This window comes from Gavialis gangeticus, unplaced genomic scaffold, assembly GCF_001723915.1.
Source record: "Gavialis gangeticus isolate Ggan-Ray unplaced genomic scaffold, GavGan_comp1, whole genome shotgun sequence".
Lineage (NCBI taxonomy): Eukaryota > Metazoa > Chordata > Crocodylia > Gavialidae > Gavialis > Gavialis gangeticus.
In genome coordinates this window covers 19659196-19677856 of record NW_017729028.1, presented here as the reverse complement: position 1 = coordinate 19677856, position 18661 = coordinate 19659196, and the positions used below count along the sequence as shown (strand labels likewise).

General features: G+C 43.4%; 1 long non-coding RNA gene across 1 annotated transcript; it reads right to left on the bottom strand.

The window, feature by feature from the left end:
* Positions 1–1563: 1563 nt before the first annotated feature.
* LOC109300182 lies at positions 1564–17740 on the bottom strand. Its single transcript, XR_002098152.1, has 3 exons — positions 15035–17740; positions 14597–14723; positions 1564–1942 (listed from the first exon to the last, which is right to left on the bottom strand). It is a non-coding gene; the product is annotated as an uncharacterized LOC109300182 (long non-coding RNA).
* Positions 17741–18661: the final 921 nt, after the last annotated feature.

Here is an 18661-nt window from a genome sequence, read left to right as displayed (position 1 = left end):
CCTCTCCGGCACGGGCCCTCATCACAGGGGCCTCGATCTAGCCGCTGCCCCTTGCCTCCCCCATGGATTCACCTGCTAGGCTGGGGTGCATGCACGCATGCATGCAGGCACTCAGCCCCCCACCCCAGCCTTGGATCATCTCCAGGAGATCTCCAAGATCTACCACTAGAGGATCTGAGATCTATCGGTGGATCGAGATCCACTGGTTAATGACCACTGATCTAATTCAGAGGTTCCCAACCCCCAGGCCATGGCCTGGTACCAGGCCAGAAAGGGTTGGCAGCTGAACCAGAAGTCTGGAAGTGACTAGCGTACTGCAGAGCAGCAGCCAACTCTTTTTTTATATTGAGTAAAAAAGGGTTGGCTGCCACTCAGCAACATGCCGGTCACTTCTGGACTTCTGGTTCAGCCGCCAACCCTTTCTGGCCTGGTACTGGGCCCGGGGCAGGACTTTTATACTGAGTATCAAAAAAGGTTGGCTGCTGCTCCACAGTATGCCGATCACTTCCGGACTGCACTTTGCCAGTCCTCAGTTTGCTGGTCCGCAGTCACTTCCACTCCACAGTTTGCCAGTCTGCCATCTAAAAAGGTAGGGAACCCCTGTAGTACCTCATTTGACCAGAATTAATTTTTCATATGATTGGTCATCTTAAAAGTGCGTTGCAGCCATGCACGTGTGTCATGTCACAGCTGTAGTGTTTTCACGGTCCCAAATGCATGAACAATATTACTTGGGTAGGCACCCACTGATGCTATTCTTTGTGTGCGTTCCAAACACTTTGCTCCTGGCCCACTAGAGCTAGTGGGTGCCTATACTCGTGCTCCAACGCGTTCTTTCCCTCTCTCTCTCTGCTTGTATAGGACCCGGGGCTTGAGGTTGAATGGTAAAGAGGACACAAGTAACAGGAAAAGGCTTCTTCATGAAAATGAAATGCAGGACTAAAACTTCCCAGAGCATCTAACTAGAATGCTCCAGCGTGCTGCAGAGTTCCAGGTATTCAGCATGCTTTAACTAAAGTGCAGGGCCACTTAATTAAAGCGGCAGGAGTTCTCTAATTAAAACATGCCCTCCCATCCCCCCAACTCACCTGACCCCTGAAGCATGCATATGAGCACCCAGTGAGAGTTAAGAGCAGTCACCTTCCAGGATCATGTCTCTTCTCACTGACAGATCCCAGTACCCACTGAAGAATTTTTACTAGTTGGAGGTGCAGAAGAACATCTCTGTCACTGAAGGATCAGAGCTTCCTTCTCCTGCTGCATCAGACTAAGATAATTGTTGAGATTATCCCAGAATGCCCAGTAAACACAATCCTGCAACGTGGTGAGTGCACATGTTTGAAGAGATAGGGGAAAGCTGAGGCAATATTATATGTAACTATTACAATCTTTTTCTCCTGTACTGTGATTTAACTCTTTGTTGAAATACAAGCCAGAATTTGGCCTTGCAGGGCTTATAAAGCATTAGGCAGAGTTAAGCCTCTGGGATATTGCAGGTAATACCCTGATAAGTAGGTGTTAATAGTTCCCAGACAACTGAGGAAGTACCATACAGTTTTTTAATAAACTAAACATTTAATATGCTCAGGAATCATTATATACAGAGAGTATAAAACATTATAAATAGTATTTCAATGGATGATATGAATAACTTTCAAGCAAAGCCTTTAGTAAAAATACTGGTTTTCCTCACGCAGACTTCCCCACTTTGAAGCTATTAAGAATTCAAAAAAAAATTTCTGACATAAAACTTCTACCATTGTGCTTTCAGACATACATGTGAACATAATATTTCATATGTCTCACCTTCATAACAGAGAAGAAACTTTCCAAGTATTTCAAAATCCTCTTAGCAAACCATCTATGGATCTCTATGGAGGTAAGACATTCCAGCTCTTAAGTTAATAGCTGACAGGTCCTTAGGGGCTGGTGAAACAGAAATCTGTAGTCGGAATGCAAAATGGTACAGAATGGGGAATTAGCACCTAAACTATCCATTCCCAGGATCCCTATTAAGAGTTGTGCTATAGGATACCACCTTTTCCCCATGTATCCAGGTAAAGTAGGTAACCGTAAATAAACCACTCCTCTAACTCAGCTTTGCTCTTCTATCTTTGAGAGAAAATCCAAGCTTAAAGCAATTAGCTAGCAGAGAAATATGAACTCCATGTATGGTATAGCTTCTGCAAGTGACCATTGCTCACCTCCTTACTCTTCCTCTAGGTCCATAAAGACCGAGAAGTGGACAACGCATTACAATAGCAGAGGGCTTCCCTATCAATGTAAAGCAGGGATGGCAAGCATCTGTCTCCAAAGAGGTACAAAATCTGTGATCTAGTCCTTACAACACACAGTTCAGTCCTGAACTGAGCAGCCATTGAGCCTTACTACTTTGGAAACAGCTACTGAATATGTCATTAATGAGCACATACTATTTCTGGGGCCTTCTTGCTAAGTTATCCTGCTCTACACTTTGCACACTTACAGACACATATATTCCCACTAGATATCATTTTTCCTCCCCACTGTCTTTGGATCAAATTCAAATGCTGCAGAATAAAGCATGTGGGTTACATGTGGGCTATAGCTGATTCAAACATTTAGTTTGTGTTTTGCACTCATAAAATATTGAAGACAATGATAAGTTTCTGTTTTCATCAATTTTTCATGTTTTTATCGAAAACCCCAAATCCCCAAAGGTTTCACTTTTTCCACACCACTGTCCTTCAATTCATCTATCAAAAAACTCTACTTCTGTTGGAAAAAAATGCTTTGAGCTGTTTTTTTTGAACAGCTCTAGCTTGCATGAACATGCTAGCAAAAGCAGAAATACTGTGTGATGGCACACTTGCCGTATTTTCTCACATACAACACATCCCCAAATAAAATATGTGCTTTGTTTTTAGAAGGAAGAATGTAGAAAAAAAAAGATTTCCCTAGTGTCATGGCCAACTGTGAGACATAAAATAAGTCCTCTTAGGAATGTAGGGTGCATCTACACATGCAATTAATGTGCCTGACTGTTACCGCACAGTAAATTCAGGCACATAAAGCTTTGCTAAGGTCCAGGGCTGCTCCTGCCCTGCTTTGCTCCCACTATTGCAGCTGCCTGGGTGCTACGAGTGCTCTTTAAAAAGCTGCCTCATGCCTTGCTCCCTGGCAACATGCTTCTCTGGCCTGGCGCAGTTCTCCAGGACACTATTCCCACTATTCCTCAGTGCACCATGGCTGCTCCTTGCCTGGCCCCCAACAATGACAAGCACTCGCCACACTCTGGAGCTGAACTGACCACCTCCCGGCCCTACTGCACTGCAACCCCACCTGGCCCACCCTGCTGTGTGGCCATGAACCTGGGCACAGGGTCCAGCCTAGGCCCTGCCAGCCCCTGGGCCACCTGCCAGACCCCAGCAGGAATGCCGATGATACCAATATAGATGCTGCTGTGGCTGCCGTCCACAAGCTCCTTGAGGTCTGACCTTGCCTCCTCTGGGCCCACCCCAGCAGTTGTGACTGGTGGCACCACATTGTCCAGCACACCTGGAATGATGGCCAGTAGCTAGACTCATTCTGGATGACCCAGGCCACATTCCAGGAGCTCATGCAGCAGCATGGCTCACATCTGGAGTGCCAGCCCACCACCATGCACACATCCCCCCCCAGAGAGACCCAGGTGGCCTCCACCCCACTCAATCTTTCCATGCCTGCCAGCCTGTGATAAGTTGGGCACCTGTTCAGGGTGGACAAGGCAACTGCCAGGGAGTCCATCTTGGAGGCCTGTGGCATCCTCCAAGACATGCTGAGCTACACTAAGCTCTGGGTTGCCAACCCCCTGGAGGTGGTGGCAAGTTTCTGAGCCCTCAGCTTCCTACAGTGTATCGGGACCTGGGACAGGGCACACATTCCTGTCACCTGCCTGCCCCAGGCAGACCACCCCTAATACAGCTGGCAGGGCTTCCACTCTCTCATGCTGAAGGCCGTGGTCGACCACCGAGGTGACTTCATAAATATCTGTGCTGGCTGGGCTGGGAGCACACACGATGCTTGGATTTTCCAGAACTCTGCCCTGCCAGCCCTGGTAGACAGCAACCACTTCACACCAAATGTCTTGGCCCTGCAGCTGGACAATGTAACCATCCTGCCCTTCCTCATCAGGTGGAGATCTACAATCCATGAAAGACTATATATTACTCCCACATTAAGGGAGTGATGTCTATATTGGACTGCACATAATAGCTCCACTTGGTGATTCCTGCCATAACAATGTCAAGGGTGCTCTGGAAAGAAATGCTTTAATAAGAACAGAATACTAGACCAGTACTCCGCTGGAATAAATAAGACAATGGAGCTATGAAGTTTATACTAGGATCTGAGCCCAATTATTGGATGTGCAGTGTTTCACATAACCATTCATAGTCTTCTGAATGGAGCTATAAGAAATTCAGAAGTTTCGTTCTCTGGAATCTTGTCTGTTTTTTCTTTTGTCTTTTTTTTTTTTTTTTCCGGTTTGTTTCAAATTCATGAAATTTCCCACTCAGGTCACTTTTTGTATAAACATTTCAACAGAACAGCTATTTCATATTTATGTGACACATATAAAACCCTCAGGAATATCCTTGTGTTATCACCTTCCCAAAATTAACCCATTTGCACTTTAAAATGCCTGTCCTGTTGCAGAACTTTAACATGAAGGGGCCATTTAGAAGTTTCTTAAAGAACACAAACCATTTCTTTAATTTTAAATATGTAGTAAAGCCAGAACCCTACTTAAGTCCACAAAATCACAAACAGCATTTAAATAGGCATAGTAGATCCCTTCTGACCATGCTTAGAACAAGTCTAGTCATGCAGGTAAATATAGGAACTAAAATCTACTGAAGAAGTTAAAATGAGTTACACAGTGGTACATTTGAACCACCTGTTTGATTCTTGCTCCAACCCAACTTTAAAACTAACTATCATTGACAGTCCCTTGATTCCTGATGGTCAGACTTGGGCCCTGGCTGCAGTGATGTGGTCTAACTGCCTGCAGTATCCTGGGATGCAGAGGCACAGTGCCTGGCCACCTGGACATTGGCCCCCTCTGGGAAGGAGCTGGAGGTGTTCACTGTTGGAGCCTTCCCTGGCCTGTCTTCCTTGCTTGAGGCCCAATTCCAGAGTAGCTGGGGCAGGTGGTAGCTTGGGCTCCAAGGTGAGGCCATGGCCAAGGCAGGAGCCAGGACTTAGCACTGTTGTCCCAAGGGACTCTCTCCCACTGAGCCCCTCCCTGGGCCAGAGCACAGGCTCCAGCAGCCTTCCCATGCTAGAATACATGTGGCGGGCCCTGCCCGGGTCCCATGGTGCCAGGATCTGGTCCAACTGCCGCATGAAGGGCATGGTCCTGCGGGCAGCCCCAGACCAATGATTGTGGTCCATGACTCACATCCACTGGGCCCCAGGCTCTTGACCTTCACACGGCATTGGCAGTCAGAGTGCTGGTGGCTGTGTTCCTGCATGTGGTCTGACATGACAGCATAGATGTGGGTATTTGCCCTGGTGGCCTAGCCAGACTGCCACTGGATCTCCATAGCGCCCCAAATCATGATGAGGTTTGTGGTCTCCTGCTCCATCCAGTCAGGGCTCCAGGGCACTGTCTTCAGTGTTGGGGAGGCCACCATGGCAGCTGCTGCCAGGGGCCTCGGGGGGGCTCAGGCCAAGGCTGCGGGTACTGGTATCTGCTGCCACATGCCCTCAGGGGTGGGGCATGGTGGCTGGGAGACAGTATTTACCCTGTGGAGTCCTAGGTGGCACAGACCTAGGGGTCTGTGGAACTGCAGGGCCCAGCATAGTCTGTGTCCAATGTCAGCATCTACACGTGCGCTACTGTGCATTAGTTAATATGCTGTTTATCTAGTACCTGCATGTGTTGGTACTAGCGACTAATTTAATGCACAGTAATTGCTGCACATGTGTAGATTGTGACACTTTACCATACATTAGAGTAGTCTAATGTGCAGTAAAGCATCTCATTTAGATGTGCTCATAGAGCATCCAAGAAGTGTGGCATCAGGAACCTCTTGATGCCTGCTACTTCACCCAGAATATCTCCTGGGATGCCACACTTCCTGGACACACTGTTTTCAGGAGGACTTACTCTGTGTCACACAAAGTTAGGCACCAGACCCAGGCAAGAGCAGTAACAAGACTCTTAGGGTAGGGCCTTGTTACGTGTTAATTTTGGCAGCTCCTGGAGCACTTAACAACTGGATTGTCCATGAATTAACACCTGAAACTAGTTAGGTGGCTTAAAGTTAGGTGGCTTAAAGTTACACCACTCCAGCCTAAATTTAACTCTGATCTGTGTTATCCAGCTCATGTTACACTAACATGTAGCCACTCTAGGCTACACCTTAGTGTAAAAACCCCACCCTCCCACCCCCAACACCCTACCCACTCCCCTCCTGCTCCTCCCCAAGCATTACTTCTGGCAGCCCACAATCAGCCACAAGTAAGCAAGGAGGAAGTAGGAGGAGCAGGGGGGACCCTGAGGGATGGGGGCAGGGAGCCCTGGAAGTGGAGGAAAGCCTGAAATGATAATGGGAGGGATTCTTACCTTTCAGTCCTCCAGGCCCCTTCTGGCCTGAACATGTGACTGCTCCAAACTTGATCTAGCACTAACACCCAGTCAACATTTGAGCAACTCACAATGAAACATGTAACAAGACCCTTAGTCTTTACCATAAGTAATTCTTTATATATATTCTTATAAATATACTGTTCTTTCCACATCACTAGCCATATTTAGATACTATCAGCAGTTCACTTGCTACTTCAGGCACAAGCTACAATACTCAGCCAATAACTACAGTCATGAGAGAGTTAACACAGGACTCTGCTATCTTGCCAACAACCTTGGCCGCTGCATGGCATGCTCAGTGTCTCCAGGCTTGCTTTTTTTTCCAGAAAAGAAAGCAACTTCCCTGCTTAAAACACACACACCAATTTTGGGAGGCCAATTATGGGGGAGATGGTGTGTGTTGCATGTGAGAAAATACTGTGCTTATGATAGGCTAAGAGGATACTGCTTCTAACCTGTTACAAAATAATGGTTAAAATCTTTCAAGTGGACAGTTATATTACACCATAAAAAGTATGTGCAGTGTAGCAAATATACTTACTGTAGAGACCCTTTTGGGGGGTTTTCCTGACCTTTCATTTTACTTGCTAATAATGCATTTAATTTCTTTTAAATATAGAAAAGTAAAAGGAATAATAAGAGAAAAGAAATTGTTCTGTTTAATAATTTCAGTGTTTAAATAGTCCCAAACAGGCTTTGAAGTTCATACAACCCCTGCAGTGAATGAGAGAATGGAAAGGGTAAGTGAATGCCATTTCTAAAGCAACTTCTCTGCTGGAATCAATTTTCCGCAAGCCTGGTTTCATAGGGATGGAGCACACGACACTACATTTTGTCATTTGTATACGTGCAATGTAAAAAGATGATACTATTATTTATAATGAAAGTTTATCATTTGAAAAATATTGCAAAATGCAGCCTGTGCTGCCAAAAGCTGTGAAAACACTAGAATCATGAATGTGTTCACAGGTGTGTTTCAATGAGACATTTACAATCTTTGTCAGGTAGGGCTTCTCAGTGGTAGCTTATATTCACACCGCTGGGGAATGTCTAACTATGCTTTTCAAAGTCTTAGCACTATGGACTTACTTCATCGTTAAGGTCTCATCTGCACCAGGGAAAATGTCTTTGATTGCAACTGCCAGTCAGCAGTGGGATTTTAGCTTACTTCACTTTTCCAGGTCTATAAATTGCATGCGTGGGTGAACAGTGTTGGGGTCCCCACAAGCTGAGCATCACTCACCAACACCCTCCGACTGCCAAGAGTCTACCGCAGGATGGACCACACATAGGCATGGCTTCTGCATGTTAACAATTAAAATGAGTTTTAAACCTCCCCCACCAATGTCATATCATTCCCTCCCCAATGAATTATGAGGTGATCCCTTACTTGTACATACATTTCTGATATCACACTTCCCACCCGGTAATGGGGCCTCTTTTATATATTTATTTAACACAGGATGAGTTGTAACAAATGCTGTACTTTTGATTTTCATTAATAAGTTACAAGCACAAGAGTCTTACATGGCAAAAGGAATTGAAACCATGGGTCAGGCACACAAATAACTAAGGAACAAAAATAAAAGGTAATCCCCCTTATGTGTCAGATTTACACCACCTTAACAGAAGGGCCAGCATATTCGCTGAGGCACCTGTACTTTTCATCGGCAGCTTTTCTGAAGCCGTTTTGACAAGTACTCTGATTTTATCATAGCCAAGCTCTGCCAGCCTTTAATACATTCTTCCTCCATGAATATCCCTATGGGATTTATGTACCTGGCTGCTGCTTCATTAGGTGTAAGGGTGGTGGGGGAATCTGTGCTTTTCACCTATCACCTGTACTGTGTGCAAATGTAAACATCACAACACATCAGGGGGAAAAAAGTTTTACAGACAAGGAAACAGAAGCACAGAGAGGTCAAGGCAAAATCCTACACTTCTCCTTTTGAGACAACACCACAGTGGTTCCCTGGCATGCCACCTGCCTAAGCCACCATGGCTCCAGCACTCACTGCAGCTCCTGGCCAAATCGCTACCTCTCAGGACTGTCACATAGCCATAAACTTTGCAGTTAGCTTTCTGTGTCCTTCTGAGACCTAGGTTGGAGTCCTTCCCTGTGATTTCGGAGGTGCACTGGGGAGAAGAGATTAACTGGCTGCATCTGTACCACCGAGCTGAACTATTGAATGGCGCCTCTCATCTACTGATAGCACCTACACAAGAAGTTTCCAGTGAAAAGTGGCTACATCTGACTGAATTAAGTGCAGGACAGTGATATCAAAGAAGTGGATCCTGGCAAAATAGCAGGCAAATGTGCTTTACTCTGTTGAGGCAATATTGTTTGAACAGGTAAATGGCATTCAGGAACTCAGGCAGTAGAACATGCAATATTGGAAACACAATGTAGACAATGGGACTCAAATTCTAGTTCACCAAAAGGCGTCTTAGTCCTACTTACATAACAAAATACAAAATGGTATTGTGCATAGGTAAGAAGGGAGGGTGAAAAGGAGGGTGAAGATGGTGAGGTGCATCATCATATATAGCACAACACATTTGTCTCCAGTTAAAGAGAAACTTGAAGATTTACTAATATGTGAGGGCTACTGCTATATTATTCCATTTAAGATTAAAGCAAAAGCAAATGTAACCTTCTACCATACCCTTCTGGCAGTGAGAAGAGCCAAGTTCAATTTAGGGGTTCTACACAACTTGGTTATCTTTGCTTGAACCCCCACCCAGAAACCTGGGGAACTAATTTTGCCTAGGTGTTCCAATGTGAACAAACTTCCTCAGTCTCAAGCAATATTAGATGGTAACAGGGTTTACTAACAGGAAGGAAAGGGAATAGGATGACAACCAGATTTAGAAATGTTTAAATGCTCAGTCGCCCACTTCACCCACTATTAACAGTTTAGCATGTCAATATGGTCAGAGTTCATAGTCCCATACAGAGTGGCCAGTATAGCCAATCCAACCAATGTCATTGATAGCCCAAAGTTTCCCTTGCCTTACCACTGCTGGGGCACTGCTCCATCATTGCACCTCACAGCTGGAGTGCTGCTCCTTGCCAGTTGCTGGGGAGCACTGCTACTTCACTGCTGAGGCACTGCTTCTCTTTTGGTGTAGAAGCAACCCAGCTCTTTTAAATCATTGTTCTTCCCAGATCTAGTAGGTCCTGTGACTCTTCCTGACTTGTTATCACCCTAAGGATTTCAGCTTTAAGGAACCCAGTGGGTAATAGGCCCAGGCAGAACCCACTAAAAGGATTTGTACATCCCAAGTGCTTATCCTTGGATGAATGGATGGATGGGTATCTTCAGTCTGAAACCTCTTTTCCTGTTGGGATTCCTGAGCTGAAAATGCCTTCACCTTAGACTTCCATACAAATCATGGTGAACACAAACCTTTCAGCAACACTTACGTAAGTACCCAGACAAGGGACATGCAGTTAAGGGACACAATTTTCTATGGGTGTAGACAAAATGGGGGGCATGTGTGCACAACACTTTAAAGCGGGTTAAATGGTTTTGCACTGCTTTAATGGTGTTGGTGTTTACACATGTCAGTGACATATTATGCATTAATTTCAGCCTCTGGAGTACATTCGGCGGTGTAATGAGCTTTAAATGACTTTGGGGCACAGCAAAATAAAACACCTCCAAAGAGTTTTAGTTTGCTGCCCTACAGCCGCAAAGCAAAGCACCAGGCTTCATGTGGCTCAGGGACTGTGCAGGCAGCCTGTACAGGCAGCCTGGCAGCACCACAGAAAGGCAGGCTCCACAGAAGAAAAAAAAAAGCAGTGACCCCAACCTTTTTTTTTTCCCCTGGAGCCTGCCTGCCTGCATGAGGTGTGCGGGGACCTGGTTCTTCCCTCCATGGCTGCGGTGCCCCCAGGGACCACCCGAGCTGGGTGCCTGTGGGCGGATGCCACCTGGGGCGGGGGCCACCGCTGCTGTGGAGGGAAGCACCAGTCCCCCTCCCTGCAGCCCAGGGACCACTCTGCCCGCCAGCAGCTCACCCTCTCCTCCCATCACCAGAAAGGCAGGTAAAAGACACAGGTGTACACGACATAGGCGTTTACTTCACCTTAAATTGAAGTGGTGTTTATAAAAACTCACCACTTCAACTTAGGACCCCTGATTCATCTACACATGCCCCCAAATCTGACTTTGTATCCTAATGGTCAAACGCAAATACGTACCACAGAGAAGTTGTCACACGAGTACAGTAACAGTGGGGTCATACAAATATAACTTTATAGGAATGCTCACTAATTTGCTATATTATATAAAGTTTAAAAAGTACAACACACTGACAAAAAATAGATGAAAAGGCTGCTGACAGTTGTGGGGTAGGGGAGGGAATGGTGCTTTACTGGAAGAGGAGTCGCATGAGTTTGATCTGGCTCACCCAATGTCTGCATAGATCACATGCTTCAGTGAGGCTTTTTTGCATTTTTATCTAATAGCTATTAGATGAAAGCACCACAAAGCCCCACTAAAATGTGCAATCACATTTGGTGGGCTGGGTCAAACTAATGTGGCTCCTTTTCTAGGCACGCTCTGTGCTAGGTGTGGGGATGTGCCAAGCTGGAAGTAAAAAGCGCCATTTTTTTCCATGTCTGTCAGCAGCCAAAATGTTTTATTAGTCCTGTAGTCATTATAATTATATGTGCATCTCTAATTCTGATTTGTAACAGAAAATCTAGCCTTCTCAAGTATCTTGACAGTGCATTCTGCACCTGTGTTAATATTACAACATCTAAGTTAAGGTTTTGAGCTAGAGAAAAAACAATCTGCAGGGTCATGAAACAGAAGACAGATATTACCAGGAATGGCTAACAGGAAGACAAACTGCAGAAGAAAGAATAGCTTGATTAATGGAACATCAAGACCATTAAAAAGGTGAAAGGATCCTTAACACGTATGAAATGAAAGATAAGCAAGAATCAGGTAGATCATAATGATCTATGAAGTCAGTTGACTCCCTCAGTGCTGCCTTAATAGTAACAGTGTTGCTGTGTCCAGGTATTTAGTTTTAGAGAGAGGTGGCTACCAAGGTAAGGAAGTGCTTGACTACCTCCAGTGTATTTCTCCTGGTGGAAATTTGAGGCAAGCTGATAGACCACTCCAGTCTTCTCAGTGTTGACAGAAAGGCCCAAAGTTAGGTAGGCTTCTGCAAAGAGATCCAGCATGGTCTGGAGATCTTCTTCACTGCACATAATGATGGCACAGTCATCAGTGCATTGAAGGTCAAGGATGGTTGTTTTTAATATTTTGATCTTTGAGCAAAATTGTCCCAGACTGAAAAGTCCACCACCTGTTCAGTATTCAGTGTCAATTCCAGAAAGGACGCAGACCTTAACAAGAACCAGGATGACAGTCAAAAAATGGAGACTAGAATTGCAGCGAAGGTGCATCCTTGCTTAATCCCAGTTTGGATGGCAAATGGATCTGTCTCTGATCTGCTAAAAAGAATAGTAATAGTCATCTGGTCATGATAATAACAGTCACCAAGGTTTCTGGACCTCAATGTATTTTTCAGGGTATCCAAATATGGCTAGTATTTTCTACAATCCTTTGTGATTGGTGGAGTCAAAGGTCTTAGTAAGGTTACTGAAAGCCATATACAGATGAGTTGGTGATCCTCAGGCTCCAGCTTCACTGGACCAGGGACTACCTGCAGATTCCTGACTTTCTGCTACTAAAACAAGTGCTCTACTCCAAGCTTAACTGCAGCCTGAGATCTTGTGATGGCCAGACAAAATGCTACAAGGCCACATTGAATGCATACTCCAATACCTCTAATCAACTCCAATGGTGCCACGACCTCAACCAAACGGCAGCCTGCTTCAAGGTAAAGTAGTTTGCCCTTAAAGCAGAGAAGAGAGAGTGGAGAAAGGAGGAGAGAAATCCCAACCAACAGCAGACTCTCCCCTGTGGAAAGACCAGTAACTTCTGCAGACATACCATAGCTCAGGGGCTGGACTCTTAGTCAATTCACGACCCATCACTGAGCTGTGGTACAGATTATCTTTGAACTGAGGGAATGCCAATGATAGTTGATTTTAAAGTTTGTTTGCAGCAAGAATCAAACAGGGTGCAAATGTACCGCCCCTGGATCCACCCACCACGTATCAATCATTTCAACTTCTTCAGTAGAGTTTAGTTCCTGTATTCACCTGCATGACTAAATTTGTTCTAAGCATGCTGAGAAGGGATTTACCATGTCTGTTGAAATGCTGTTAGAGATCTTGTGGAGCTGAAGCAAGGTTTGGGCTTTACTGCATATTTAAATATTAAAGAAAGGGTTTGTGTTATTTAAGAAACTTCTAAATGGGCCCTTTATGATAAAGTTCTGCAACAGGACAGGCATTTTAAAGTGCAAATGGGCTAATTTTGGGAAGGTGATAACACAAGGGGATTCCTGCCGGTTTTGTATGTTTTAAATATGAAATAGCCATTCTGTTGAAATGTTTGAAAAAAAAAAGGGTGACCTGAGTGGGAAGTTGGAAACAAACCAGAAAACTGAAAAAATAGATAAGATTCCAGAGAACAAGCCTTCTAAATTTCTTATAGCTCCACCCAGAAGACTATCAACAGTTATGTGAAACACTAGTGCACATCCAATAATTGGGGTCAGATCCTAGTATAAACTTCATAGCTCCATTGTCTTATTTATTCCAGTGGAGTACTCGCTTAATATTCTGTTCTTATTGAAGTATTTCTTTCCAGAGCACTCTTGACATTGCTATGGCAGGAATCACCAGGTGGTGCTATTATGCACATTCCAATATGGTTTTCCTCCCTTAATGTGGGAGTAATATATAGTCTTTGATGGAATGCTGTATTTTGTTAGTTTTGTGACATTATTTCTTTTTTGGGGGGAAGAGGTTGCAAATAGCTAGAAAGTTTGCTCTGTCTTAATCTATTAGTCCCTCTGTTCGGCGGGGTGGGGGGAAGGGGGGGTCATTCCCCCAAGGAGCTCATGTTGGTATTTGGTATTTGAACAAGCATTTCTGTAAGCTGCCATTGCCCGAGTGAGGTTAGTAACCACTTATGTTCAAGAATTGATTTATATGGTATAAATAAGCAGGTAACCTGACCTTCATCACTATTTTCTTTTCCTGTGAAAAATGACTTTGGAGGTCTAAAAGTCTGTTGCCTCTTAGCAGGGGGCAAGGGAAGAGCATGATAGCAAGATGCTTCCTTGTCAATTGGTTTATTAATGTATGTGGGTCTGGAAACAAGTTTGTTTTTCCTAGATTCATATATTAATACATAAAAATAGTTCCTCCTGGAGGACTCATGAAAGTCTGGACATTGTTTGCATAAAATGCCCAGATTTTGAATGCTTACACACTATTCTATACCCTTGCTTCTACAAAACTGGGCTGCAAATATTGTGACAACTCCTTTTCTTTGGGGTTATATATAAACTCCAAACTCCAAAGACAAGTTTATATATATATTTATATATTATTAAATAATTATATATATACTTTCTTGTGATGTTCATACTTCAAAATAATGAACCAGTCCAGCTAATTTCCCCACAGTGTAACAGTACAACTGGATCCAAATTTAACCAGAACTGGGGATGCATGAAGAGAGGAAGTGTGTTCTTCCTTTGTTTTAGTCAAATAATAGAAGAGTAATGAAACTCTTTCAAACTAAAGTTTTCATTTAAGTTTTGGGAGCAGTTCAGACTGGCTTGTATATCATTGGATCTGTTTCTCCTTCATTCTGAAGGTAAGTCCAGACAGAAACAAATTATTCCTCTGGAGGTGAATATTGCATTGCTACATTTCCAAGCACTAAAGTAGCAATTATTTAATAAGCTGTTGTCTCTGTATGAGTCTCAAAGCCCCAGATACAGTATCTGAATGTTGTTTCATACATTTCTGAACTTCTAGTCTAGTTAGCCTGATACCTGCTGCAAGAAAATGATCGAACTGTCTTAGAGTTGACAGCTCACTTCTTTGAAGCAGTTCGAATTGCAGCTTCTGACTCCAGTACTCTGCCAGCACATTAAACCAGTCTGCAGACATCAGTAGCTGGCTTTCCCCTGTTCTGAAGCTTCAAATTAAATTGCTGCTGAGACTCTGTGACATAAATTAAGAATAAAAAAAACAGTTTTGAGTTCATGGCTCTGAAGAAATCACCAAACAAGTTATATTTTGGCAGCCCACTGCTCACAACTCTGAAAATAAGACAGCAAAGCAATTCACATGTCCACTGTGTGTTTTATAACCCTATGCAGACTGAGCCATCTTGTAGGCACATGCCTGACTATTTTCAGTGGCTCTGGTCCCACAAATATGGCAAAGTCCTTTAGTGCCGACTAGCCGCTAGGGGCTGTTGAAAAGTAGCAAGAGATGTCAGTTGTTGGAATTGTGACTGAAGCCAATAGTACCTGGATTTCAGATTTGCTGCTCAGATTTGCCAATGTGCAAATGAAGTCATCTTTGGCAACATGATGATCTGCTGATTACTGCCTCGGCCTTGGGAACATAGAATTTTATTTTCATCACCATTGCTACAGCATCATTTTATAGTAACTTGGTTGCTCATGGGCATTTCAGTGTGTCCATCTGGGAATCAAACATTTCTTCTCCTGTTCCAAACAGGCAGTGTGACATATCCAAAGAACCTATAACTGACACGGCCCATTAGTCATAGATTCATCCTCCTAAAATTAGCAGCAGCTTTTCATCTTTACAGGCCTCATGCCTCAGTTCATATGTAGAACATACAAAATTGATTTTTGTTTTTTGGCATGTAACCTCGTCTTTCCGGTACTTTGGTTCCAGACCTTCATGAGCTATGCAGGTGGCTTTTGTTGCTGCACAGCTCATATCCTTGACAGTTACTGCATCTACACAGTACTTCTGGATTCAACCAGGCTGAAACATTCTCACAAACAGTTACTTAAGATTACCAGCATTAGCACATATATGTAATAGCAATTAATAACACTTTTGCTTCTTGACGGTCCCTGGTGCTGCTTAGATGGTATTATTTCAACAGCTCTTAAAAAGCCAGCAACTAGAACTATTTTTCCTTCTTTGTTTCAGAACTTCATTTGGTCTAGTTTAGTTTACTAAAGTACATGGAAGGAGCAAATCAGTTATAGTAAAGTAATGCTGTGGCATATGGGGCCCAACATTTCAAGAATGGCTTCAAATTGTAATTTGCCTGGGTTTGGGGTGCTTCACTTGAGATTTTGAGAGGTGCTAAGCAGTTACCACTCCTTTGTAACCCAGTTGAAACTGGTGTCAGTATTTAACACCTCCGAAAATTTGGGTCATGGTGCTTCAAAGTGGGCCCCCAAAATTAAAAGCCGTATTCAAAAGTGTTTGCCTAAGTCAACATTTTTGTAACTGGTAAGAAATAGTGACTGAAGTATTACCATTTAGTGACTGACGTATGTGTATATTTACTTGATTTATATGCTATCCTCCTCCAGAAAAGTCTCGGGGCAGCTTACAGTGAAAACAAGGTATCATATTTGCCTGAATCCAAGAAAACCTTGAATTTAAGATGATACCCCAATAATTAGATTCCACCTATGGAAATACTTACTATTATTAATACTTGCTATTATTTTTATAAACAGCTTTCTGACAAAAACTAAGCCATAAATTCAACAAAGATCTATACTGGTCTGTCCAGAAAATCCTGAAAAGTCTTACACCTTTCTTAGATCCTACAACTTAAGACTGGCCACTTTCACATGCACCCTTACTCTCAGTGTCCTCATTGCTCTCTTCACTCTCTTCACTGCTCTCATCTTTTTCTGCATACCACAAAACATCTTCAGTTCCATCCATGGCATTGGATATACCACATTACTTGAAGCATTTACCAGTGCACTCTGAAGATATCCCTTCTCTAAGAAGTCAGAATCTTTTGGCAAAGTGGTGCTATGGCTGGCTTCTAAATCTTCCCACCAGGTGCAGGCTCATGTTTCCCTGCCAAGAGCCAGTCTCAATACTGACACCATAAATGGTGCTTAAAGGACTTATTCACTACAACATCCAGTACTTGGAATTTAGATGTCATACCAGCAGGTATGACTACAAGATTACAATTCATTAACTGGTTTTTTGCTTTTATGGCTGGTGTTAAACGCCTTTTGAATGAATTTAATGGTAACAATCCTTTTTTTTCTTTAGCAGTGCCTCAGGTCTCTTGTTTCACCCAACATCTAGCCGGTCATTCATCAGTTCACTTGACATCCATCCTTGGTCCTGGCACCTAACCACTATTCCTGGTGGCAACTTTTTTTTTTTGTGGCAGTTTTCCATTTCAAAATCACATAGGGTGGCAATTTTCTACCATCTGCCAATACTGCTAACATTGCTGTAATTTGCAAATTTTCGTTTCCTGTATTTCTCAGAATTATGGAGTTTGCACCTCTCTCATTGACATTAACATTGCTCAGCATGTTGAAATACAGTGGAGTCTCATCAACATTACCTATATGGCCCAATGGATAATCATGAGTCTTGCATAGACCAATAAGATATAACTGAAATTCAACACATTTTTCATTGCAAGCTTCTTGTAACTTTTGTGCAAGTGATATTCTTCATCTCAGGACTAAGCCACCATGTTGCGCCACCCATTGCTTGCCTTGAATTTTTGCTGCCGAATGTTTAATTCCATCACATTTTCTAATGTCTTAAGTCTAAGTACTTTGTGGGTAATTATTTCTCTTTTCTTGAACATATTTAAGAATATGGTAAGAACATTTATCAATTTCAGAAAAGCCACCCTTTTTGGCCCACTGAACAATTTGAGTGTCACAATCTTGAATTTTCCTATTAATTGTCTCCACTGATTCAAATTTACTTCAGCAACTTCTTGCCTACCCTACAGTTATTTGTTTTTTCAGCATAATTTATAGCCTTCATTTTAAAGTTCAGATCACAGCAGCACCTCATTCCTTTCAGTATCTTCACATCTGTACTGCTATTTTCCTTTTTTTTTGATGTGACCTGTCATAGGGGTTGCCCTGCTGCTGCTTGCCCCATAGAATTTATTATAGGTTCCTACATTTTTACATTCTGGCCAGTCAGTGGCGATCAGTCCCTGAAATCCACTGCTTTCCCTGACACCCTGCTGGGTGCCCCCCCAACCAGGTACTTAATCACTTGGGCCCTTGTCACCTGCCCCCACCAAATATGAACCCCCCCTTGCTGCCTCCCCCAACTATTTCTGTACCCTCTCGCTCCCTGCCCCCCACCCACCAGGTGCCATTTGTTGCTCGCCCCACTAACATCTCCACCCTGGTCCTAGGACCATTAAGCCATAGCTTCAAAGTCCTTTCTTGCTCTCCTTTTGATGCCATAAGTCTTTCACTCTTGGCTGAACGTAAGCATATAAGCTTGCCCATTGGAGGGCTCTGGATGTTCCCAAGGCAGAAACAGGATTGTAGTCCCATGAGGAGGTGTGTATTTTTCAGCAAGTGGCTCCTAGGTCTTAAAACTCCAATAGCTGGAATAGGATTTGGGCCTAAAAGACAAGGGAAAAAATCAATGGATGAGAAACAACTGGGCTGGGGTGTGTATGGAGAAGACACTGTGAAAAGGAAAAATACAGTGATGTATTTCTTAGCTAATCAGGAGCAGTAATGGCAACTTGCTACAAACATTTAATCATAGCCATCTATCAGTATAAGAAACCAACCATGAGCTGCCTTCATTTCTGGAATGAGCTTCTGACACATAATGTATACAATTAATTTAAAATATGGTTTTCCTCAAAAACAAAGACCAAAAAACCCCCAAAACCAACAACTATCATAATAATAAATGCTCCATTAGAAATGAGTGGAGTTATTTAATCCAGAAGAGCATGCATGAATTTTTCTGATGACACTGGCATTCATATGTTTGTGGGCTTAGCTTAGCAACCTGAATTTCTAGATGAGGCCTCTGGTGTCCTGTTCATTCTGCTGTACACTTTGTTTTAGCCAACTGCATCAATACATTTCTGCGAGAAAGCACAGAATGAGCTAATTTGGAAACTTGAGAGT